This window comes from Protopterus annectens, chromosome 12.part0 (genome assembly GCF_019279795.1).
Source record: "Protopterus annectens isolate FY-2018-M chromosome 12.part0, PAN1.0, whole genome shotgun sequence".
NCBI classification, from domain to species: Eukaryota; Metazoa; Chordata; order Ceratodontiformes; family Protopteridae; genus Protopterus; species Protopterus annectens.
Genome location: NC_056746.1, coordinates 434,487,988 through 434,511,919, shown reverse-complemented (window position 1 = coordinate 434,511,919; position 23,932 = coordinate 434,487,988). Strand labels below are relative to the sequence as shown.

Below are 23,932 nucleotides of genomic sequence, written 5' to 3'. Positions count from 1 at the left end.
AAGTTATGATCAATCAGTTGCCTTTCACTAGCATGACTTTTTGGTATATGGATGTACATGTGTGGGGGGTATAAGTGCTCTAAAATGTCTTTGATTTTGCAGAAAGTCTGTTATTTATTTATTTTTTTTGCATCAAATTTCATCTGTTTCCTGTAAAGTTTGTGATTTTTCTGGTAAATCAATGGGGTTTAGAGTCACTATTAAGGATGACGTATATTTCAATTCAGTCTTCAAAGCATCCAAACCAGACTGTAATACATAATAGGGATTGCTATGTCTCACACTGAATGCATCTTCTATGAAAACATCTTCTACTCCATTTAAAGTGAAGTACTTATCTTATTCTGCTCAAATTTAATTTGGATGAATGGATAGGAAACCATGTGTTCACTACTATTTTAGCGCCCATATCCCTCATGGATAACAGCAATAAGTAAATATCCTGACAAATCCTTCTTCTGCTTGCCACTGGGTTATCAATACGCAAAATATAGGGGCTAAAAACTACATGGGAATATAAGGCTAGGCTTCTTAACATCCTCACAGATCAACAACCTAGTAAGTGCCTATGAGCCTGTGTAATTCTAGCAAGATTCTAGGTATCTAAAGGCAATAGCTGTCACTGATTTTCATCCTAGGTCTATCATTACCTTTTTTTCTCCTTGATTCTGAAGGAAAAAAATTGAGATATACGTAGGAGGAGAGAGTGCAGTGAACTGAGAAGATAAATTCATGTGTGGTATTTATTCACCTTATTGCAATCATACACACACACACACACACACACACACACACACACACACACACACACACACACACACACACACACACACACACACACATTAATAAACTTAAGTCCTTACCTTCCTACATGCTGGCAGTAGCAAGCAGCATGCCTAAAACAAAAAAAACACTTAAAAACAACAAACAACTTTCATGTTCTTGCCTCTGCATTTGCACATTAACTCCTTCTTTTAGTTTAATAAATGTCTCCATTGTATTCCCTTTCAAAGATATTAAATCACTGAAGCACAGTAAAAGCTAATAAGCAGCACATATTATAAACAATTTACTACCAATTTAGTCCTGCAGTAAAGGAAAAGCAGGAGATAAAGGAGGCAGGAGTGTTGTTGCCATAAGAGTAATAACCTCTACAGTATGATTATTAGGATACCGCGTACAAGGGTGCTCATATCAGCAGAACTTATGTCACAGCGGTTCAATCATGATACTTCACTTGGCAGATGCTAGTGTTACAATTGTTCTTTTACCATATATATGAGATCATAGTGCTTGTATATCTGTGTCTAGTGATTCAATCCTGCAGGCCCCTGAGCAAAGGGTGAAACAAGTTTACCTTGTCTCTCATTGATCACTTTTTCCTCCAAGATGCAAAGACTGCAAATTAAAAATAAAGCAAGGGGATGTGGAGGTGAAGCCCAGTTATGGAATACAGAGTGTGCTTGCCACCTACAAAAAATGTATTTTGCATTTCATTTTCTCATGATATAATGAGCTCTAGTACATATGTTGCAAGCATGTGTGCACTTAAGCTTGTTTTATACGAGCTGTTGTTGCCAAGCAATTATAATATGAGTTCAACTCTATCAGGGATATAGTGGATACATGTATGAGATGTGTTCTTTTCTGTAGTGTTTATGGGGATGTGGACTGCAGACAAGAGTGGTCTTTCAAATGATAGCATCTTTTAGAAAAAAAAAACATTTTATCTAACAATGAAGAATTGCAGGTTGATATGTATCATTGTAAAATGGAATAATTGTATATTTCTTTTGTAATGTTTTCAGTAAATCAGAGGTTGGCTGATTGAATAAGAGAGTCACTGCAGCAAATACATATAATCCTGGACTTTGACACCTGGCAATTTTTGACATCAAGTCCAATTATGTCTTCTAATAACTACACCTCAGTGGAGCCTTAGACACTGCTTCTACAGAAACATAAAAACATTGCAAGGTGCGTATCTTTTAACTTATCATTCTCGTCTGAATCTAGTATTTGTTTTACAAAGTGTGCAGACCTTGCTTTAAGATTGTATTTTGATAAAGTTTCATGTTGGTTAGTTAACTGATGGTTCCGATTGCCATTGTAATCAAAACATACACCTTACTGCCAAACCTTACCTCCATTCAAAAGGAACTGTATTCCTAAACAGGGATGTCCTGGCAGTAGAAGTTGAAGGTACAGGTAGATTTGCAGAATCAGTACTGTTTATAAAGCATATTCTTTTATGTGACCTTAAAGCAACAACATTGCTAAAGGGTCCTTAAGTACTTAGATCATGGTTAACTTAGAACTGTCGTTTCTGGCAGAATAACTATGTTGCAGATGTACCTGAAGGAAGTTGCGGAATATTGTGTTTTGAATTTAGGAGCATAGATTCTTTCTTTTCTACCAGCACTTTCAAATTTTGGACATTTTTTTTTTTTTTTTTTCAAATTTTCTGATTCTTTAGGTTTAAAGAAATATCTTTTCTGAGATTTTTTTTCTTCAGACTTTCAAAAAATATTCTGTTATGCAGGAGATATGTGCACTTTCAAATGTCTTAACTTTGTACACAGTTTGAATCTATCTTCTGTATTATGCTAAGGTCTTAACAAAAATAACGAAGTGTGGTAATTACGTCATGTTATATGCCTTCAAGAAGCAAACTATTCACTAAGTGCGTTGGCATAACTTTTTTGTCATATTCTAGGGGTATCTTTAGTTGTCGCTAGAAAATAAGGGCTGAACTGAAGATGGTTTGACTCATAGATATCAGTGCTCAGAATGCTGAGAAGAACTGAAGAGAGTGAAGTACAATGGAGTACATATAGAGGGACTAGAGAGAGAGTAGAATACAATGAGGTACATATAAGGGAACTAGAGAGAGAGTAGAATACAATGAGGTACATATAAGGGAACTAGAGAGATAGCAAAATACAATGATGTACATATAAGGGTACTGGAGAGAGAAAGTAAAATACAATGAGGTACATATAAGGGAACTAGAGAGAGAGTAGAATACAATGAGGTACATATAAGGGAACTAGAGAGATAGCAAAATACAATGATGTACATATAAGGGTACTAGAGAGAGAGAGAGTAAAATATAATGGTGTACATATAAGGGAAGTAGAGAGCGTAAAATGCAATGAGGTACATATAAGAGGACTAGAGAGAGTAAAATACAATAAGGTACATATAAGAGAACTAGAGAGAGAGTAAAATACAATGGGGTACATATAAGGGAACTGGACAGGAAGTAAAATACAATAGTGTACATATAAGTGAACTAGACAGAGTAAAATACAATGGAGTACATATAAGGGAACTAGAGAGGAAGTAAAATACAATGAGGTACATGTAAGGGAACTAGACAGAGAGTAAAATGCAATGGTGTACATATAAGGGAACTAGATAGAGTAAAATACAATGGGGTACATATAAGAGAAATGGAGAAAGATTAAAATACGATGACTTACATATAAGAGAACTTGAGAGAGAGTAAAATACAATGAGGTACATGTAAGGGAACTAGAGAGAGAGTAAAATGCAATGGTGTACATATAAGGGAACTAGAGAGAGTAAAATATAGTGGGGTACATATAAGGGAACTAGAGAGAGAGAGAGAGAGTAAAATACAATGGGATACATACAAGGGAACTGCAGATAGTTAATCACAGTAGAATATACATAAGGGATCTGAAAACAGTAAAAACAAAGGGGTACATATAGGGAACTGCAGAGACTAAACAATAAAGGGGTACACATAAGGGAACCAAAGACAATAAAAGCTATGGGGTATACATAAAGGTAAGGAAAACAGTACAAAAAACAATGTAGTACAGTAAACTCTCAATTAAATGGAACTCAGGCAACCAGCAAAAAAATATCAAAGAAATACAGTAAAATGTTCATGTATTGCACTTTCTGTCCCCCCCCCCGCAAAAACATACTTTATGTTTTGAGAGTCTGAGTTTTAAAAAAAGAAGATAGGAATAAATTCCCTGTCTCATCAACCCAAGAACAAGTCAAACCAAGCAAATAGTATAGGGTGCAGTATTAGTCAGGCCAATTTTTAATAGTAACTCTCACGTTACCAGAAACTACAGTCATCCAACAGAAATGAAGATAGTAAAGAACAAGGCGGTATGCCGAAGAGAAGTGAAGACAGTAAAAGCAACAGGATACACATAAGGGAATGAAAGAGAGTGAAGAAGAAGAATGTGGTGCACGCAAGAGAACTGAAAAGACTAAAGAACAACGGGAAATGCATAAAGGAATGGAAGACAGTAAAATGTAGTGGGACATGTGAGGGAACTGAAGAGAGTTCAAAAAACAATAAAGTACTTAAAAGAGAGCCTTATACAACCTAACTCGGTTATTTATCTGGCAGGAGACGTTTCTTGTTACTTTAAGGGAAAATTCACATTAGTTACAAAAATCTAGTTTAAAAACAGGCAAGAGAAGGTGACTTAGGCTACATGTTATAATCCAGCATTATGATATCTCCCTCTGATGAATATTCATTATTTACACTAACTGGACATGAGTGAAATGTGCACATCAGGTTTAAGCACCCTACATGATCGAATGAAAAGGATATAGTGTAGGTGTAATTCCAGTCTTTTAATAATCATATGCATAAAGTAAGACATAAAAAGTATACACTTCTTGACAATTATATTCAAAGGAAATATAAGGGACCTCCTTAATAAAACTGCAAAACAAAATAAGAATATTTTGAAAAGATAAAAGTAATTAATGTGGGGTAGGGGGTATAACTGATGAAGTATTGAAGGAATACGAGGGAACACTCATCATACTACTATATATAATGGAGTCTTTGTTAACTTAATAGATTTATGCAATTGGAAGGGGATAGATTTAATATGTAACTTAAAGGAAAAGGGGTGATTATGAGAATATAGCATATACTCATTCACCAGGAAAACACCATGGAGATTCTGTGTTCTGCAACATGGTAGAAAAACTCTATACAAAGCTGCCTGAATTCATGAGGCAAATTCTTCTGAAACTCTCTTTTAGGAGTGAACTCAAAACCTACCTTACCTCGTGTTGGGCATGCACTCGCTCACTATCACCTGTTATGCCTGCTTTCATCCTTCTTTAAAATATAATGTTTACCTGTTCTGCTCTCTTCCCACACTCCAACCCCACCCTATCATTCCTCCTGCCTCCGATTTGCATTTTTCTGCCCATCAACTGACTTCCCAGCATTGTTACACTGCATACTCTCGTATAACTTGATCTATTCTGTATGAACATGCTAATTGTTTAAGTTCTGATCATGCAAAGTACTCTCCATTTAAATGAGTGTCACTCGAACTGAAAACAAACCATTAAAACTGCTTTACTGCCCTAAGGCTTTGTGACTTCACAGTTGGTTATATTAAGCAGGGAGGTACAGGGTGGTGAAACGTACTACAAGGGTGTGAGAGATGCTTGCCACCACTTCAGACAAATAAGCAATTATACATTGTTTCACTTTGCAGTTTTGAACAATCATGTTTTCAATTTAGTAGGATCCATTTAAATATGCTCACATTGGGTCTACTTCACATGACTGAAATTTCATATGACTGAATTTCATTTGACCAAGACCATAATACCGAATTTTCAAAATACTGAAAACTCATTTGACTGAATCTCATTATACTGAATTGTAAGCCATAGACATGATATGGATTCCCTTCTGCTTTGACTTGCTTGTGGCAAAAAGAATTACTGTAACTTATAGTGCTGATTGTCAGAATACTGATAGTCATGTATAAAGTAGTGTTGTAGTGTTTCTAAATGTGGGTATGTCTGTTTACATTTTTATGGGAAGTATCTCAAGTAATATGACAGATTTTTTTTGCATTCCCAGCAGTAGTGGCAGCATGTAGAGTACTGTAAGTCAAGTAAAAAGTATATGCCCTTTTCCTCACTGTAGTGTGATCCTGGAGTTAGTATATATAGTTAGGGAGGTGAGGGTGCACAGTCCCCCACATTGGGGGGGGGGGGCATAGCCCCCCACCTAGTTTGGTTTTATATCATCTGGTTTCTGTTAAGTAAGTAGTTTTTAAGTTCTGGAAAGAGTTAGTCATTGGTGTTGTAAGTGTGCATGTCTATGGTTTACAAGTTAGTATTTTGAAATTTAGCATTGTAAGGTTTCAGTATTATGAGTTTCAGTCAAGTGAGTTTTTAGTATTTTGAAAATTAGGTATTTTGGTCTCAGTCAAATGAAATTTCAGTCATGTGAAGTAGACCCTCTCACATTATATATAGTAAATTACATGTACCGTATGACAACCAAAGATATATATCATAAATGTGAGCATATGCCAGGTTCAAAAGGGTCCTATTAAATTGAAAACATGATTGTTCAAAAAAAGCAGAGGATAGAAAGCTGCTACCTACTTGCAAATATTTAAACACTTTCTACATACTGCTGTATTATTTTGAGTTAATTTGTATGCCATCTTTTGTCTGTATGCTTTATGATTACTCAAGAATACCTTTAGTTTCATTCCATTGCTTATATTGGATTCTTTGTTGATAATATATAATATAATATAATTGCTCAGAATTTTTTTTGCATTTGATCATATTCCTATTAACATTGTTTATATAGTATCAAACCGTAAGTTGTTGTATAGTAAGTTGTAGAGCTTTTCTCACTCAACATCCCCAGAAAAAGAAACAGGTCATGCTCAGTCAGATGATAGCACGTTATTTCATGTACTGTATGACAATTTAAATAACAAAGAAAAGTAAGTTGTCAATATAAAATAAAGAGGAACTAAATGCAGCATTGCATGCTTTTTCAAAATGTAAGTCTACCAATACTGTTACCTACATAATGTTGACAAAGCTTTAAGCAGAAATAAACCTAGACTAAGGATATCCTTGTAGTGCAGTAACATGTTTTATTCTAGAGACCATGATATGTTTACATACTAATAAATAATGAAAGAAAATTAAGAGAATTTCAATTATTTTAGAGTACATGTGGTTGTTTAAATGGAAGTGATTCAAAGGTTGAAAATTATTTCACTTCAAATGGTTGTCAATAGAAAGCAAAATACGCAATTGGTTTAATATTAATAGGTTTGCATTACCAGGTTCTAGGCGATCCAATCAGTCCATGCCTGAGAAGAGGAACAAAAGATAGGCTGGCAGTGAATTTGGGGCTGTTCATCCAATTATCGAATTTTACCTTAAATGGGATAAGGAGGCTGCTCTGCTTGGCCTGCAGGGGAAGTTTGCTTCAGAGGTGGATAATATATTGGGATATGATTCAATCATGTCACCTGCCATTATTAGTCTGTTGATGAAGGTTTAGGTCCTTTAACTAGGCATTTGTGGAACCATATGTTCTGTGATGGAATAGCAGATAAGGAAGCTTAGGTCTTTCATGACTTGAAAGATTAGGCATAGATTACCAGAAAGGGGTCGATAAGACTGAACATGGGGAAAGGGCAAGCTCTTTTTCCAGACAAATGACCAAATATCCAGGGCCACTGATCTTTGAAGTTATGAATCTCCGAGGTCTCTTATGCTGGGTGATATGTTTTGAAAAATCCATCCTAAAACGTGCATTGCCTTCACTAATAGATCAGATAAGAAATGAACAGAAGTAAGAAGGAGCTTGTAGGAACTTTTGGAAATTACTTGAGCCAGAGAAAATTATTTTTGAATTACCTTTTGTGATTGTCAGAAGATAATGAAATATCAGCAAGAGTGCACAGATACCCTGCATTATTATGTGACCAGAAGAGTTTGTTGTGAATATAGAATATTATGGAGATGATTTGTTTACTAAAATAAATGATCCCATATTTTTTCAGGTTTAATTTGAGACTGTAATCCTTGCAACAGTTATTAATGTAATATAACCCAGGCTAGAGCAATTACAAGTCAATGGAAGATCGATTAACAACACAGAGTTAGAAAACCAAAGAGGACCATGCACACCTTTAATGACCATATGTGAAATATCAAGAAGACAGACTACAGGCAACAATGCATGATTTATAAAGTAGTATCGTGAGAAAATGTTCCCACTGTTGATTTCCATTATAAAGCTGATTGTACTGTAACACCATGTGGAACACAAGATTTAAAACTGCAGAACCAAAATAGAATGCATTCAACAGAGATTAACAAACAACCAAAATTAATGGGTTGAGAGAGCTCCTATGCTATGAAAAACAAATCATCTGTATTATTACCCATTATAGTATGGCATGTGTAAAGTTGACAGAATATTCCAATTTTTTCCCTTTACATCATGTACAGTGGTGACAAACTGGAATTTATGTCAAAAGTATAAAAAGTTTGATGTGATAAGTGATGACTGTCTCACCCACATAGAGCATGTACCAGCAATCATGAAGTCCTCAAGGTACCATTTGAGGAATATCTTCCTAATTAAGCATCTTTTTCCCTCAGCATATCTTCCTTTGATAGTATATGTGTTAGTCTCCTATCATCCGGGCTACTCAGAGGTTGAATTCTTTGCTATAGTGCTTAGCCAATAGGTAATTAAATAAACCTGAATTTGAATTTAAGGGACCAAACAATGTTAATGGATGAAATCAAGTTTTAGTATAGAACTGATGATCTCGGTGAAGATTAATAGAGCAAATGTAGTTATTTATATAGCATGCCTCAAACAAAAACAGAAAAAAAGTTAGGTGTGAGAGCTACTATAGGTAAAATCACCATTATTTTATTCTCCTCAAAATATCAATATGGTAATGAATTTCGGTTTATTTAAAGGGCTAATGGATAAATATTTTGGGAGAAATAGTCTGACATCATGGATTAAAGTATCCCATATAAGAGATTTCCAATCTACTAACCAAAAACCTGCACATTTATTGCAATTTTTTCTTGCCATCTTTGTCCTTAATTTTTATTTGTTTTTGCTAACAACTGCAATAATATCGCACCCTTAAATTTTCATTTGGTCAAGCAAGGGAGGGCTGTGGTGGTGCAGCGGTTAGCGTTGTTGCCTCACAGCAAGAGGTTCTTCCATTCGATCCTTGGCTGGAGTGCCTTCTGTGTGGAGTCTGCATGTCCTCCCAGCAGTCGAGTGACATTTAAAGACATGCAGGTAAGTGCGTGCATGAATGGGTGTGCCTTCTTTGAATGTTGAGCATTGGGCTGGCAACTCGGCACCGTAAAAATCCACTGCCAATCATTAGCAGACCGGAGTTCTGCTGTGATGTCCCCTAACCAGGAAAAGCCGAAAGACATTAGTTTAGGCAAGGTGATTAGGAGATAAATGCTAAAATATCAGACAATGATAAACTAATATGACTCCCACCTATCTACAATCAAAAAAATTTCAACACCTTTACCTCATCTCTACAAGCACTCAAAATTACACTTCACTGCACAGATCACATGAAGCTAAGAATTGCAATAGTAGGGAAAATAGTGCAACAGGTTAACAGCTTCAGGTGTCTGGGAGGGTTGTTTGAGGAGAAGTGAAGCCTGAATGAGGAGTTCAAAGCTAGAATCAGCAGGACTGCAGCCAACTGGCACAGAGTGTCAATTGTAGTCTATGACATAAGAATGCCAAAGAAGCTGAAAAGTAAGGTGCACAAAACAGTGATGCAACTAGTACTACTGTATGGTACAGAAACCTGGGCAGTAAAAGCAGAGCAGTTCAGGAACCTAGAAGTGATGGAGATGAAGTGCCTGAGATGAGTGGTAGGATGCTCACTGTTGGACAGGCAAATAAATGAGGCCATAAAAACCGAAGCCAAAAGCTTCAATTGCAGAAAAGGTCAAAGAGAACTGTTTACAGTGGTTCAGACACATGTGCAGAAAAGCCAAAGGCAATATGGTGAAGATGACTTCGGAGAGACAGAAAGAAGACAAGAGGAAATGAGGACATCCAGCAAAAGAGGTGGATGGGCTCTGTGAGAGAAGACCTGCAAAAGTCAGATACGGGTTTTAAAGAAGGTAGAAGAGTGGCATTAAATAGATTTAGATGGTAACAGTTGAGATGATAGCCCAACCCCAAGTAGAAAATTGGAAAAGGGGGATGACGATGATGCACAGATCACAGTTTCTCAGTTCTTGGCTCCACACTTTGGGAATCCTTACCCTCCCATCTTACACAAGCATCTTCCTTCCCACTGTTTGAAACTCAGCTCAAGGCACACCACAAATAAACAGCCAAAGGCCACAACTGAGGCAACATTACAGAACCCCTTCCTTGTTGCCATCCTCCTCCTTCACAGGTTTATAGGTAAGTACTACACTAGCTGCCCTTGTCGGCCATTTTAAGTCTAGCCCGTTTCCCTTTTTGTACCTGAAATAACCTAGCCCATGTAGGTTATAGTTTGGCCTTACCTATTCCATGGTTGCTAATTATATATTACCCCTAAAGAGAATAACTAGGATTATACCATAGATAATTTGAGGGGACCCAGCCATGGGATAATGCATTTAGGAGCTGCCTCTGGCCATTAGTAGTACAGGGAAGTTCTGGAGTCAATTTTCGGTTTCCTGTCCATAGATCTGAAAAAGCTTGGATGGATAGAATTCCCACACCTTCTTCACCAGTCCCAACTCATAGAGGCCTTCAAAATCCTTAAACAACCTGAGAATACCCCAGCACTAAAAAACTTAATGACTCCCTACTCCAATCTAAGCTGCCTTCGCTCAGCAAACAGACTCCTTGTCCAAACAACTAAATCTCTCAACCTAGGTGGTGACGCACTATTTGCCAACACCACTGGTAAAATATGGAACTCTCTCCCAAATAACATCATGCTTGCAACTTCTCTAAGTCAATTCAAAAATAGTCTAAAACTCCACTTCAAGTCACACTGGCTATGTCCTTGCTCAAACCCAGACTAGCTCTGTGCCATTAACTAAAACATAAACAACTAGCTAAGATGATAAGTACTTTGTATACTGTGATAAAGAAATATGTATCCTGTCTAACTCTATGTCATTATACTGCCTACCATCCCTGCTAATATGTTATTAATGTTACATTTGTAGTAATCTCAGAAATAGTAATGGCAGTCTTGTACTTGTATGTAAATAGCCTATGTTTTTGTTAAGTTCTTTCAGCTCATTTACTGTACCTAATTATCAATGTAACTCTGTTGGAGCTTTTCTCCCCGGGCCTCCACTGAAAAAGGACATGTATCCAGTCGGACCATCCTGGTTAACAAATGTAAAATAAATAAATAAATAATAAATAAATAAATCTACATTGCACTTGACTACGGACAGGGATGAACTTTCTTTTCTGTGTATGGGGAGTCTGTTCTCTTCTTCGAATCTGCTCTTAAGCTATGTACCTAGTCACTTCAAAGTTGCTTTCTTTGGTTTTCTTGCAAGTATTGTATACATATACATCATCATTTATATTATTACTAGTGTAAAAGCAGTCTGTCTATAAACCGTTGCGTTCTGCAACCACTTCTCCATTGTTTTCGGAACAACTTTTGTCTTGCACAAATCTATTTCCTTTTCTGAAATGTATTCCAGGCTGAGACTCATATTGGTCAGTTGTGATCAGTTCTCTGCCATGGCTAACAAATTCCAAGAAATAAATAACTAAGTAAATAAATATGCAGCCGCATCATAGACAGATGCGCAGCATCACATTTTCCCTGTAACATGTCGCTCACTCTCCACATCTACTTGAAATACACCCAGAGGAAATAACTTTTCAACTTACTTGTGGGGTGGGACCATACAAAAGCACAAATCCCCCCCCCCTAAAAAGAAAAAGACCTCTACTTATCCAATACTTTGTCCCACACCAATCCATCCAAGCTGCATGGATCAACCTATTGAATCCAGATTACCATCAGCTCACATGATACCTTGCCTCTGTGTCAATAGCCTGACCAAAGCAGACACTTGTTAGTATGACTTAACTGGCAAATGTTACATTATTGCTCAAAATTCACATACAGGGTACAGTTGCTTAGTATTTATAATCTTTTGTTTCTCCCCTGAAAGAGCATCATGTCAGAAATAAAAACGTGTTGTCTTCATCCATTTGGGGTTAACAAGATAAATATAATATGACTGACTGGCAAAAGAATACAGTGTTACATGTCTAAATGTTCAATCGTGAATTCTGAGTGGAATAAACTAACAATAATGTGTAAGCTGCCAGGAGTGAGGAAAGTAAATTATAGAAATATTTTCTGGGGGTAACTGGTCTAAGGCAGAGGGTATTCAAAACACCACATGGAGTGTTATTTCAGACTGTGTGGAATAAAATTAGGGGAATATGACAAGCGAATACATTCAATCTTTTGTCTATGAAATACTTTCTAAAGTTTAATGTTTTCATCATCATTTTTGTTTCTTTCTAAATTACTTCACCAATGTATGTGCACAGACAAATGGTTTTCTCAATGCCAGTGCTCTCTTGTCCGTGTTGCTGACAAATCTGTGAGCTCTATGCCCTGGTCTGCTTGGATTGATATATCAACACTGTCACTGTAACACAGTATAAGGAACATGCAAAACTGCAAAGACACCTCTCATTAAATAAGACATTGAGCTTCTACCTACCTAATTTGGTAGCATTTCGAGGTGAGGGAAGGTCCATGTTATGCTTGGAAGCAACAGGAGGTTGAATTCCACTTGAATTGTAATTCAGTTCAGAAGTAGACTCAAAACTAACAACTCAGCGGGTGAGTCCCTGTTTGCCAACTTTGTTGGCAAAATTTGGAATTCACTTCCAGCTGACCTTAACCTTGAACCCTTGTTAACTCAATTGAAAAAAAGTCTCAGGTGGAATTTTACTACAGACTGGGTATGTCCCTGTTCCAATCCTGACTAACACCTTTTTTTCTAACGTGTTCTATATTACACTGTATGCAATACCTAATTTCGCTCATAACTTATAGTGTGTAACTTTACTGGTCTTTCTTTCCCTAAACATCTATACCTCCTTCATGCATATTACTTATTTATTTCAGGACATTCTTTACTATAGATAACATGAACATAATAACTGGATTAGTCCTAGTAAGCTTCCAGTTTTTTCAAAGTTTTGCACATAAAATTATCTTTGTTTTTGTTTAACCTGTTGACCGCAAAACATTGCACAGCATTCCAAAGAAGTGCATGAAGAAACCAAGGTAAAATCTTCTCAAATGTCTTCAGCACTCATTTGCAATGAAAAGTAATTGATACATAGTTCAGGAAGATGTTTCAAAAATATTTCCATGTTCATTGTCCCATGGATTTATTTTCTTTTATTTTTAACTACCTCAGAAAATCAGCCCAATCTCTCCTCTTTCTATTCATTCCCAGAGGAAGAGCCTTCCTGTCCATTTGCTCCCTAGAAGAGTTGACAGTCAGATGTGAGGGAGTTAGCCTGTTTGAAGATCCCATGGGCTCTCTTATTCCCACCCCTTTGGCAGTTTTGAACCCTTCACAATGAGTCCTAGGGGGGTGTATGTGCTTCAGTGCATGCACAATCTCCCAACCAAAGGCATAATGCCTCCAGTACAGACATGTAGGGTTGTGCATGCTATCAGGTAACCACTTGCAATCTTGCAGGTGTTGCCACTGCCAAATTGCCTACCCCCCTCCCCACCAGATAGATAAGCAGATATCCACCACTCACTCCCATCCTCCGCTGTCCACTACCTCCAGCACCTATGACATTAGTTAAATACATGTCACCTGGGTCAGGGTCTGGTGTCTAGCCACAAAACGAATGTTGAAGTTGTTGTAAAGATTTAACCTACTTCCCCAGAAAAAGGCACTGAAAACTTTAAATTCCAGTCTACTGGAAAAACTGACCACACATATGCCATGACCGACAGAACACTTCTGTGGTGGTTTTCCCTCAGTTTTTTGGCTAGTCTTTCTACTGAGGTTAAACTTGATGGGTGGTTTCTCATTATTTCTTCATCACCACCAACTTCTAAATTATGCACTTAAGATAACATAATTCCTTGCTTGTAATGTTGTCATTGTTTACAGCTGCACCGTGTGCCACGTCTTCATTAATATGTGTATCTTTTTTTATTATTCTCTTCTTCGTGTTTCCAAAAATTGTCTATACCTTGGTTACTTTTAACTAGGATCCACTCATCACCTGTAAAGGTAAAAATATCCTCTTCATTTCTAGGAATTTGATTAATTCTATGGTTCTCTGTAATCTATCTTGTAAATTAGTCATTATAACATGAAGATGGTTACTAAGTGAGCACTTTGAGTTGTCACAAATGACCCAGATATTCTACTTCACTGGCCAACGTCTTTGAAGTGACCACTTTTCTCAGAAAATGCTGCTCCTTATATATTTCCTTTTTCATTTAACTGTAATGTCAGTTAAGTTTATCTAACTAAATAACAATTTACTTGCATGTAAGTGAATTTCTATTTTCTTTATAAGGCCCTGCATGTTTTTTTTTTTGTATTGTGAAGCATATAAACATCAATATTTCATCCAAAAGGAGTTGGTGGGAAGGGAATCATGGTGAAGTTGTGTTTTTGCCAGTTTACATATCCATGCAGGAGATGGAGTGGCCTAGCAATTGGAGAGGAACAATGATGCAGTATTTTTCAAAGGCACCTTGCTAACAAACTGTTCCGTGTCAAGGAAGAGTTATTGGATGGGTCACGGAAGAAGTTAAAGACCCAGACCACCATCTCTTCTAACAAGAACAACATCAAAGTTATTATTTTGTATAACCTGGTAGGAGACATTGCTCAAGCCTCAGGACCTGTTGCTGCCCTCTTGCAGTTATCTTATGGATTTCACTGTAGGCAGCAAAGTGATTTTTTTTCTACTTTCCCCTTCTTTCTGTTTCTGCAAGGAAGCAAAACAACTCCTTGAGAACATGTAAAAGCAGAGCAACACCCTCACTGCTGTGGGTGCTAAATGTAGACAGATTCATATCCTCTGCATTTACATACTGCCTACAAGCTTGCATTATATTTGTCTGGTTACAAGAGTGTGTACATTTGCAGTTCAAATGCACACAGTCTTGGAATGCATGTACCATTTTGCTACTTAGTTTATCAGCAAGTATTATAATAAAATAATCAATTTTGTGGGGGGGGGGGGCTTCCTGTACCCTTTTGTGAAGCCAAGCACCCCAACACACTTTATTATTCTTTCTTCAAGACACCTCAGTGGAACAGCAATCACAAACAGGCAATTTAACAATGCCTGTCTCACAGTTTCTTCAAGGTGTACTAACCTCAGACCACCCATAACTTAACTCACTCAACTCAGTAATATGTGAGCACATACATTTTCCTCTAGAAAGTTAGCAAAAAAACACACTGAGCAAATGCTAAATCAATCCAGGAGATGAGGATCAAGTTTAAGAGCAAACAACAGCAAACCATTAAATCTCATTCCCCACAGCAGAGACAATATCGCATGTGGTTCAGGTTGGCACACAGCAACAACAGCAACAGGAGAGTGCTGAGAAAAAACAATCCCTTTGGGCTGGTTTCCAGTAGTCATGAACCCAAAGGTCAGAGTTCCACTGATCCCCAGGAGCTCACAGTGAATCTCAGACATAGTTATAAACTCAAATATCAGAAGTCTTAGTGATCCCCAGGAGGCTGCAGTGAACCTCAGGGAAGTCAGCAGCAGTCCTGAGATCTTGTCTGGCTGCCATTCTCTGGAGGTAGTCAGAAGTCATATCTTTCTCCATTTGAAAGTTGGGTCAGAAAAATAATATCCAGAGGGAATATTGTCCTATTTTTCTTCCTTCTAAAGATTCTATCATTACTTTTTCCAGGCATCCCACTACATCAAAAGTGACCTGTATGGCAGGAAGTGTTAATATTATTAAAGAAAACAACCATTCAAGAGGTCCCATCATACCAGAAAAATCTAGTATTTTATCTCAGTGACTTTTTAGTGCTAAAGAAGAAGAAAAATGCCTCAGGTTCATAGTGGACCTCAGCAGCCTAAATGCCTTTATCACCAAAAAAAAAAAAAATTGGAGTGGTTATGGTACAGTTTATCCCACCCTGCCTATCAGGAGGAGACTGGATATGGTCTTTGAATTTCCAAAATGCCTATCTTCATATCATAATCATCAAGGAGCCCAGGAGATAGCTATGCTTCCAAGATGAAGTCAGAATATATCTACTCAGGATTCCACTCTTTCATTTCACCTCTTGATGTTTATCCCAAAAGGCATACATCAGTTGCATTTACAAGCCAGAAGCTCAACGGATACTGTGGAGGAATAAAATATGATTGTACCTAGATGACTCACACCCTGCTGTTCATTTTTCCCCTTGTGCCTGCTGACCTTCGACTTTTTCCCAAATGCCTATTCATGTCACACTACAGATAATTCCAGTGGAAGTGTCTTCAATCAGGCAGCTATGAGGGTAATTTATTTTTCTTTGAACCCAGTCGTCTGCTGAGCCTGATGTTATTGCAGATGCCCTTGCTGTCTTGCAAGAGAATCTGGCTTTTTCACCCGACTGGGGCTCTATGGAAACAATGTTTAACTCCCCAGACTAGAAAATACATGGCACTCCCTTCCCCAATCAGTAGTTAGTATTTTGCTGGGCACAGATGATGGATGCATTTCTGTATTTTACTAACTCCACCTCCAGCCCCCTCCCCCCCCAGCAGATGGTGTAAACACCCACTTCACTGCTGAAGCTTCCTATGCCCTTCCTCTATATGTGCATGCTTTTACACGTATTCCCTTGAGGACTACTGTCACTGCCTGGGAGCATCAAGCCTGCAGTCTTTGTCCATGGTCACTGCTGTTATGAAAGCCTATGCTTGCAGAGAAGCAGTTAGGTGATACGGACCACACCATTCTTTCTCTTTCAGGATGGGTGAGATGGGTGAACCTACACCAACCAATCATTTCCTATCCTCCACTGCCTGACTAGTCCAGGGCCAAAACCACTACCCAAACTTAGGTTGTCTGGCTCATAATCAGGGCTTCATCCCTTTATACCACAGAAGCTGGCTGCTTATCTGTCCTTTGATGATGATCTCGTCGAAATAAGTGAATCTCAGCTCTAACAGTTAATCTTCCTGAGAATAATACTGAGTTACACAAAGTGTCATATACTTCTAGAACAGTCTTTGACTTTTGTAAGATGCTGCTTAGAATCTTCCTTTTGGGCCTTTCTTCCCCTAAGCATAATATTTTCACTGCAGAAGGTTGCTGCAGCTTTCTGTCAGTTTATACCAGCAGAGATCTGTCCTTATGGTAGCTTCTCACATAATGGTTTCTTATACCAGGTTTCACATGAAGTTACTTCAGTGGACAAAACAGTAAAAATATTCGCTGATCTTCATGCATCCAACTAGATAAGCTTATTGCATTTATATTAATTAAGCTCTTTTGTTCCAAAGAACGTCATCAGAATCTGTCATTACACTCCATTAAAAGATATGTGATGAGTATTTTTTAAATATACATGATTTCTAATATAAAATATATTTTGTATTTATTTATATTTTTAGGGTAATATATGACACGATATATGTTTAATGTCATTGATCATACATGATTGGTTGTAACTCATCACATGACTGAATTTTATAGTTTAAATATCTGTTAAGACAGATTCTGAAGAAGTTCATTGAAATGAAAGTTCTTAATCAATGTTCCTGCAATCAACTGGATGCACATAGTTAAATGTGTGTTTTTACTGTTTGGTTCTTGGTTACATGCTGGTGGCCTTGCAAGTAGTTTTTTTTTTTTTTTGATTACTTCATTTCACAGTTTGAGTTTACTCTTCCCAATACTCTCAGACCTCATCATTTCCAACCTGAATTCCCAGAACTTGAAATTTGCAGGTCCAGTGGTGGTTTAATCCCATCTATCTTCAGTTTGAAAGTCTATTCCCTGTACATACTCCTCCAGTCTGGTTATTTTTGGAGTATCATCCTTACATAAACATGTTGTAAATAAAAGCAGTTGCATTGACATTGTCGATTTTCTGATCTCCCTACTACAGGTTGTCACTTCTACTCAGGCCAAATGGCAGTTGTCTGGTAGATCATCATCATATTAGGAGGAATGCATTCCTGCTGCCTATGTCAAAAAAGTTACATCAGTATACCATCAACTCAGGCCAATGTTTCAGAGATACAGTTGCAATGAGGCAGTGCTTTATTAGACAGATACAGCCACTGTTTACTTATGTCTCAAGAATGATCCCTAAATCATTCTGTCACAAGAAGGAGTTTCTGCCTTTGGCTCAAACTATGGTATGATCTCTTTGCATTTTGAATAAGTACCAAGTATCTAATGTCTTTTCACTGATCAGAGTCATTCTCAGAGCCCCTTTCCCACCCAAACAAACATGATTCTCCGACTGGGTCCATTTCTACTGAAGAAGTCATTTTGTCTGTGACCTTTCAAGGTGATATTATCTTATCCCTCAGACAAATCCTAACCAGATCTCCACTCACTCAAGCTGACAGCATAACTTATCTTGTTCTATTAATAGTCAGTAATTCCGTTTTTTTTTTCCGATAAGAGTATTTCTATGATTTCCTCATATCAGAGATCTTCAGCTTAAAAGACTTTCAGACAAATGGACCTACTTTTCTATTAGGGCATCCAGAAAAGACACTATTCCTTCCTCAGCTACTATTGCTTTAGTCCTGTTGTATTTGTTCAAGATCTTTGACCCTAATATCAGTTATTCTTCCATCAAAGTCCAGTTGGTGAATATTTCCAATTTTTTGTCTGGGCTGGACACTTCTGTTGCCTTACTAAAGGTCTATAATTATTTCTATGTGCTACTATTCAGCTTAGGTCTCCTGTTCAAGACCTTGTCCCTCCCTGGGACATTTATATCATGCTAATAAAGCTTGATCTTTCATTATTGGAGAAGCATGCTTTTACAGATCTGAAGATGCAGCTCCAAAAGGATTAATTTCTATTGAGAATTTTGGAGTTGCAGTCCCTTTCTGTCAAGTCTTTCACTTAGAACTAACCTTTTTTGTCAAAATCTGCATATTAATCCATCTTGAATCAGTCTGTTAATCTGCATGTCTTTTTTTCTGAACAGTCTAACTGAAGTGAATATCATCTCCTATGCTCAGATGTACACAGACAATAAAGATTTTATGTGCTTAGAAGTAAATATTTGCAGGGGGACTGGCCAGTAATTTGAAGCCTTTTTAAAGTTAAATTTGGTCAGAACATTTCTAAGGTCACACTTTCCAGATGTTATTTATTATATGTTGTTTTTTACTACTGAAGCATTTTTAGGCTCAACCCAGCAATACATAAAACTACCAGTCAGATCAAAAATAACACATAGCAGTCATTGTATAATGTTAGCACTGTCAGACAAATTTTACATTTTTAAAAATTACACGTATAGTCATAGTATAGCTGTAACATTGCCAGACAGAATACACACTCTAAGAAGTTACAATTTCAGTAAATTGAATATAGTTCTATATGTAACTAAATGATATGTAGCCATTTAGCTAACTGCACTGAATTAATCATGGGAAATCTTTACCTGTCACTCCAAAAGCTTATTCTGCAGAGGTGTGCTTACTTCTACTGCCTTTTTATCTATAATGCAAGTACCAAGTATATCTGTGTCATTATAGGCTGGCTTTCCCTGAACAGACTATAAGCTAAACTGTATATACAGGCCCAGGTTTTCTTTTAGTGCTAGTGTCATCTGCATTATGTCCCATGATGGAGGCCACTCAGAAAGATTAGCTATGGACTTTTGCCATAGTGACTACTGAAAGACAGAGCTCTTTTATGAGATAAAAAGACTACACTTTCCATATCAGTAGATCTGTAAAAAGAAATTCCATCTTTCATAACCTACCATCCCTCCATTTCCACTATGGAATCCCATCTACTCCTTCCCTTGTTTTGTATTTTCCCTGAAGTTCACCACTAAAACAAAAAAGAACTGGAGAGTGAGGCATGAGATAGGCATGATGGGAAGGTGGAGGCTCTAGGTTGCCTTGAAAAGTTTGGTCTGCCACGTGGTCCTAACACCTATCCCATAAGTTGAAAAGGTTACTGAAGATGGCCGTTCCTCTTACAAGTTTCTTGTTAAGTGCAACATTTCTTGTTATTCTTCACAGCACTAATTCCTCAGTAGCAACCTTAGTGTGTAGTACTGTTTTTCTACTTGTTACACCTGCATTTGCCTAGATGGAGACTGCCTTAGTAATATAATTTTGTTTTCTCAATCTGTCTTTCTCCCACTGTTCATTGTATTCAATAATATGATGCACTTTACCAATCACCCCTTTGAAACAGGTTAATATCTGAATGTGTCACTTTTTTTATTTTCTCTTTATATCAGAGAGAGAGATGTCATAGATATTGCTGTACCAAATGCAGCTCCTATCTTAACCTGACGGGAGACTACAAGTATGCATGTTTTATGCTTTAGACTTCAATTAAAAAGAAGTATGAAACAAACAAAAAAAATTAAATGTTGTCTAACTTAAGTAATATATTGGAAAATGATCACAAGCTGTTAGTCTCCTCATAGCCTCCATACCTGCCATCTAAATCTTCCTTCTGCAGTTTCTACAGACCCTGTTTCTGAATACCGGGAATTGAGTCAGGCTCTTTTCCACATACTTTTTTGTATGGATTACTCTGCTGCTACAAAATATTCTGCTCAGACTGTATTTTCAGTTTAAAGAATATATTTCCATCTGCTGTTATTTTAATGTCTTCTCAAGATTCTGTTCTAAAGTTTTCTAAGTCCTTTTAAGTAAACTTTAACATGTGCAGGGAGACTCGGTGATATCTCTTTAATTTATTCCAGAGTCTGCTGCAAAATGTGCCTTCATTTAGACCTTTTATGTGCTTGACAGCACTAGTCAAAGAACACTTTTCCTTGACAGCATCATCCTTTTAATTTCAAACTTACTTACTGAACCTGCCAACAGACAGAACATTCCCGCCAAAGAATGACTAGCCTTGACAAACCCACATAAAACTTTGATGACCAAATCATGAGATTTGCAAGACATGGTGAAAGTTACCAGTCATTTTTAAATATATTTTGAATGATTTATGTAGACCTTTTACAATTATAAGTACATCTACCTCTGCGACCATCATTAACCTGTCTTCTGAGGTATTCTTCATTCCCATCATGGATACAAAAAAATGATGAAATATATAAGAATTCTATTACAAAACCAAGTTCTTATTCTCTTTCTCTTGTAAATATGTAAATATGCAAATATGCTAAGGCTTGGTACTGAAGTTTGCCTAAATTGCTCAGATCACATATCATACTTTGTGAGATACTGAACTATTTCCTTATTTATATTTATTTTGTCATTTGTTAGCTTGTAAGCATCGTAAACCTACTAGACATTAGGACCCGTTATCAAAGTTAAAATGAGAGCACAGCCTGGATAAATGCTTTCCTTTCAGTCATGCACCGTGTGAGTAGAAACAGAGGGAATTAAACTCAAGACTACAGGATGAGGTTTGTTAGCAGCTCATAGCCTTAGTCATCTGTACAAGCTGTCGCCGTATACTTATTACAGTAACTTCAGTTTCGGCGTTCTGCTGTTCATGGCAGCGAACCCCACTGAGACTTATCTCTTGCTGTTTATCTGCAGTGTGATCTTTCAATGTATGGAACCATGAGCAGGCAGTTTGGATAACTGTTACTGTTTAAGGTAACCATCCGGTTTATAGTTTCCTTATTTCTTTATCTGCCTTTACATGATCCAGAGAAAGTGACACAGAGCTAAAGGATGTAGAATGCATTTTTCACAAATGGTGAAGAAGAGGAAAAGAAACTTACGCCTTGAAAATGGAGTTATGTCTACTGAATGGCAGTTTAATGAATAATTTTGGTTGTCCGTTACTGTACCCATCTGCAACAGTTTGTTTCCCACATTTTTTGTATACTCATAGGAATGCAATAACATTTGTTAGTTTGATGAGTTTTGGTAAGTAGGTTAGTACTACTCAAACAAAATGCTCATGTACAAAACCTGATACAAAGGCACACATTAGAATCCAAGCTGCACTTATAGAAGCCATTTTTCCTATGCAGCATGTCTCCGGGAAGTCAGAAAAAAATAGAGGCAATCTAAACATGCATGACTAGATTATAAAAACTGTGCTACAGCTGCATCCAGAAGCCAGGGCTGAACAATACTATTTGGGAATATATCTGTACTTGTGCGATTTATAATAATAATAACACCACTTAGGTCTTTGTGATCTTATATCATGGTTGGTAAAAAAAAAGTTAAAGGTTTTCAATGTCAGGAAATTTCTTGAAGCATTTTGATGATAAATTAAATGCATTCAGATGAAAACATACAAAAGCACTCAGTGGTGATAAGGGCTGTGGTGGTAGTTGGTAACACATAAGAGTCTCTATCCTAAACTCCACAATATTCAGCTCAATGAAAATACAAATCTTATGGTGGGTATTCGCTGCCCAAACACTGATTAGTAAACTGTACTACATCAGATAAAAAATGTTCAAATTATTTAACAGTTTTTATCAACCATCTTAAAACTAAGAGTAGAAAATCCAGTTTAGAATGGCAGTATCTTAACACTTCATGTGACAAAGGAAGGATCTTTTTGCTTCCCACTCACCATTATACATTCTGTAATTAAACACAGATTGTGATACTGTCATCATTAGCATTACAGGAAAATCAAAATAATACATAAATAAATAATATAGACATTATGAATGGAAACATTAACATAGTAAAATCTACTTAAGAAAACAAACTAGTACAGCACCTTAAATGGCCTATATAAGTCTGTTCCATAATACTGTCAATTTGTTCTAACTTCTTCATTAATTAACATACACCAGTAAATTCACCAGAAATATTTGGTGGGATCACAAATTATGAAATTATAAATAGTACAAAAGATACTATTTAGCTATGAATTTTACTCTAGTCAACGAGGCCTCAAACATTGAAAGCAATAATAAGGCATTCTTTAATTATATCAGAAACTTTAAAGGGAAAATTTTGAATATAACATTATCTATAATCAAAGAAGTGATCATCCCAGACACATGACATATTGTGAATATGCTTTCAGCAACATTTCATGAGAACTTCATAATAAACAAAAAGTATGTCATAGTGCTACAGAGAGACCAAGGGATACAGCCCTTATATGACTATAGTCATGATAACTGCTGCCACAAATAAAAACTCACCGTCTATGGAACAAGGCAGTATACCGGAGCATTTTTTACACTTAAAGAAAAAAATCAACTCATATCAGTTTTGCTAAATAAAATGATAGCATTTGAACACATCCCTGACTTTTGTGGTACTAGTGCACAAACAGGGGGTATATTAGACCTAAACAATTGTAGTCACAGTAGCCCTACCAAAAGCCCTATCAACATTCTGTATAAAATCATAAAAAGGGTCATATGGAGCTTATCCAAAATAACACAAAGGGCCTATTTTGTCACATTTAAAACAATATGGGTTTTCTAAGAGATTTTGTCAATTTAATGTTTTAGAATCATATAAAGTAGTAACAGCAGCGCTTGATTAAGGATTGGCTTACAAATAACATGCCTTAATCTTGCTAAGGCATTAAAATTATTCTACATAAGAGAATAAATGACAAATTAATAACATCACATGTTCATTCATATGTAATTCAATGAGTAAAACACTACGTAAGCAGTAGGATGCAATCAGTCGAGCGGTGAGGGTGAGATTACATGTCTGTTCTGACAGGGGTTTTCACCTGTGTCCCACATAGTTCTGTATTGGACAACTTCTTTCTGGAGCAGTCTTTTCAAATATAAAACTGAGAAATTTGGTAAGGACAACTGCTTATGCTGATGATGGAATATTGAGGACATACCTGTTTCAGTAAAAAAACGTTGAAGTTCTTCAAGTAGTTTAGAAATACACAGGACATGTAATAGTAACCGCCTCATG

The 23,932-nt window shown here is 36.8% G+C and overlaps 1 protein-coding gene across 1 annotated transcript in view; it reads left to right on the top strand.

Annotated features, from left to right (window-relative positions):
• Positions 1 to 23,932, top strand: part of TMEM184A (transmembrane protein 184A) — a 759,325-nt gene that overhangs the window by 176,148 nt on the left and 559,245 nt on the right. Inside the window, exon 2 of the mRNA XM_044089548.1 lies at positions 1,809 to 1,977. The gene's annotated coding sequence lies outside the window, so the exon portion shown is untranslated. The remainder of the gene's footprint in view (positions 1 to 1,808; positions 1,978 to 23,932) is intronic.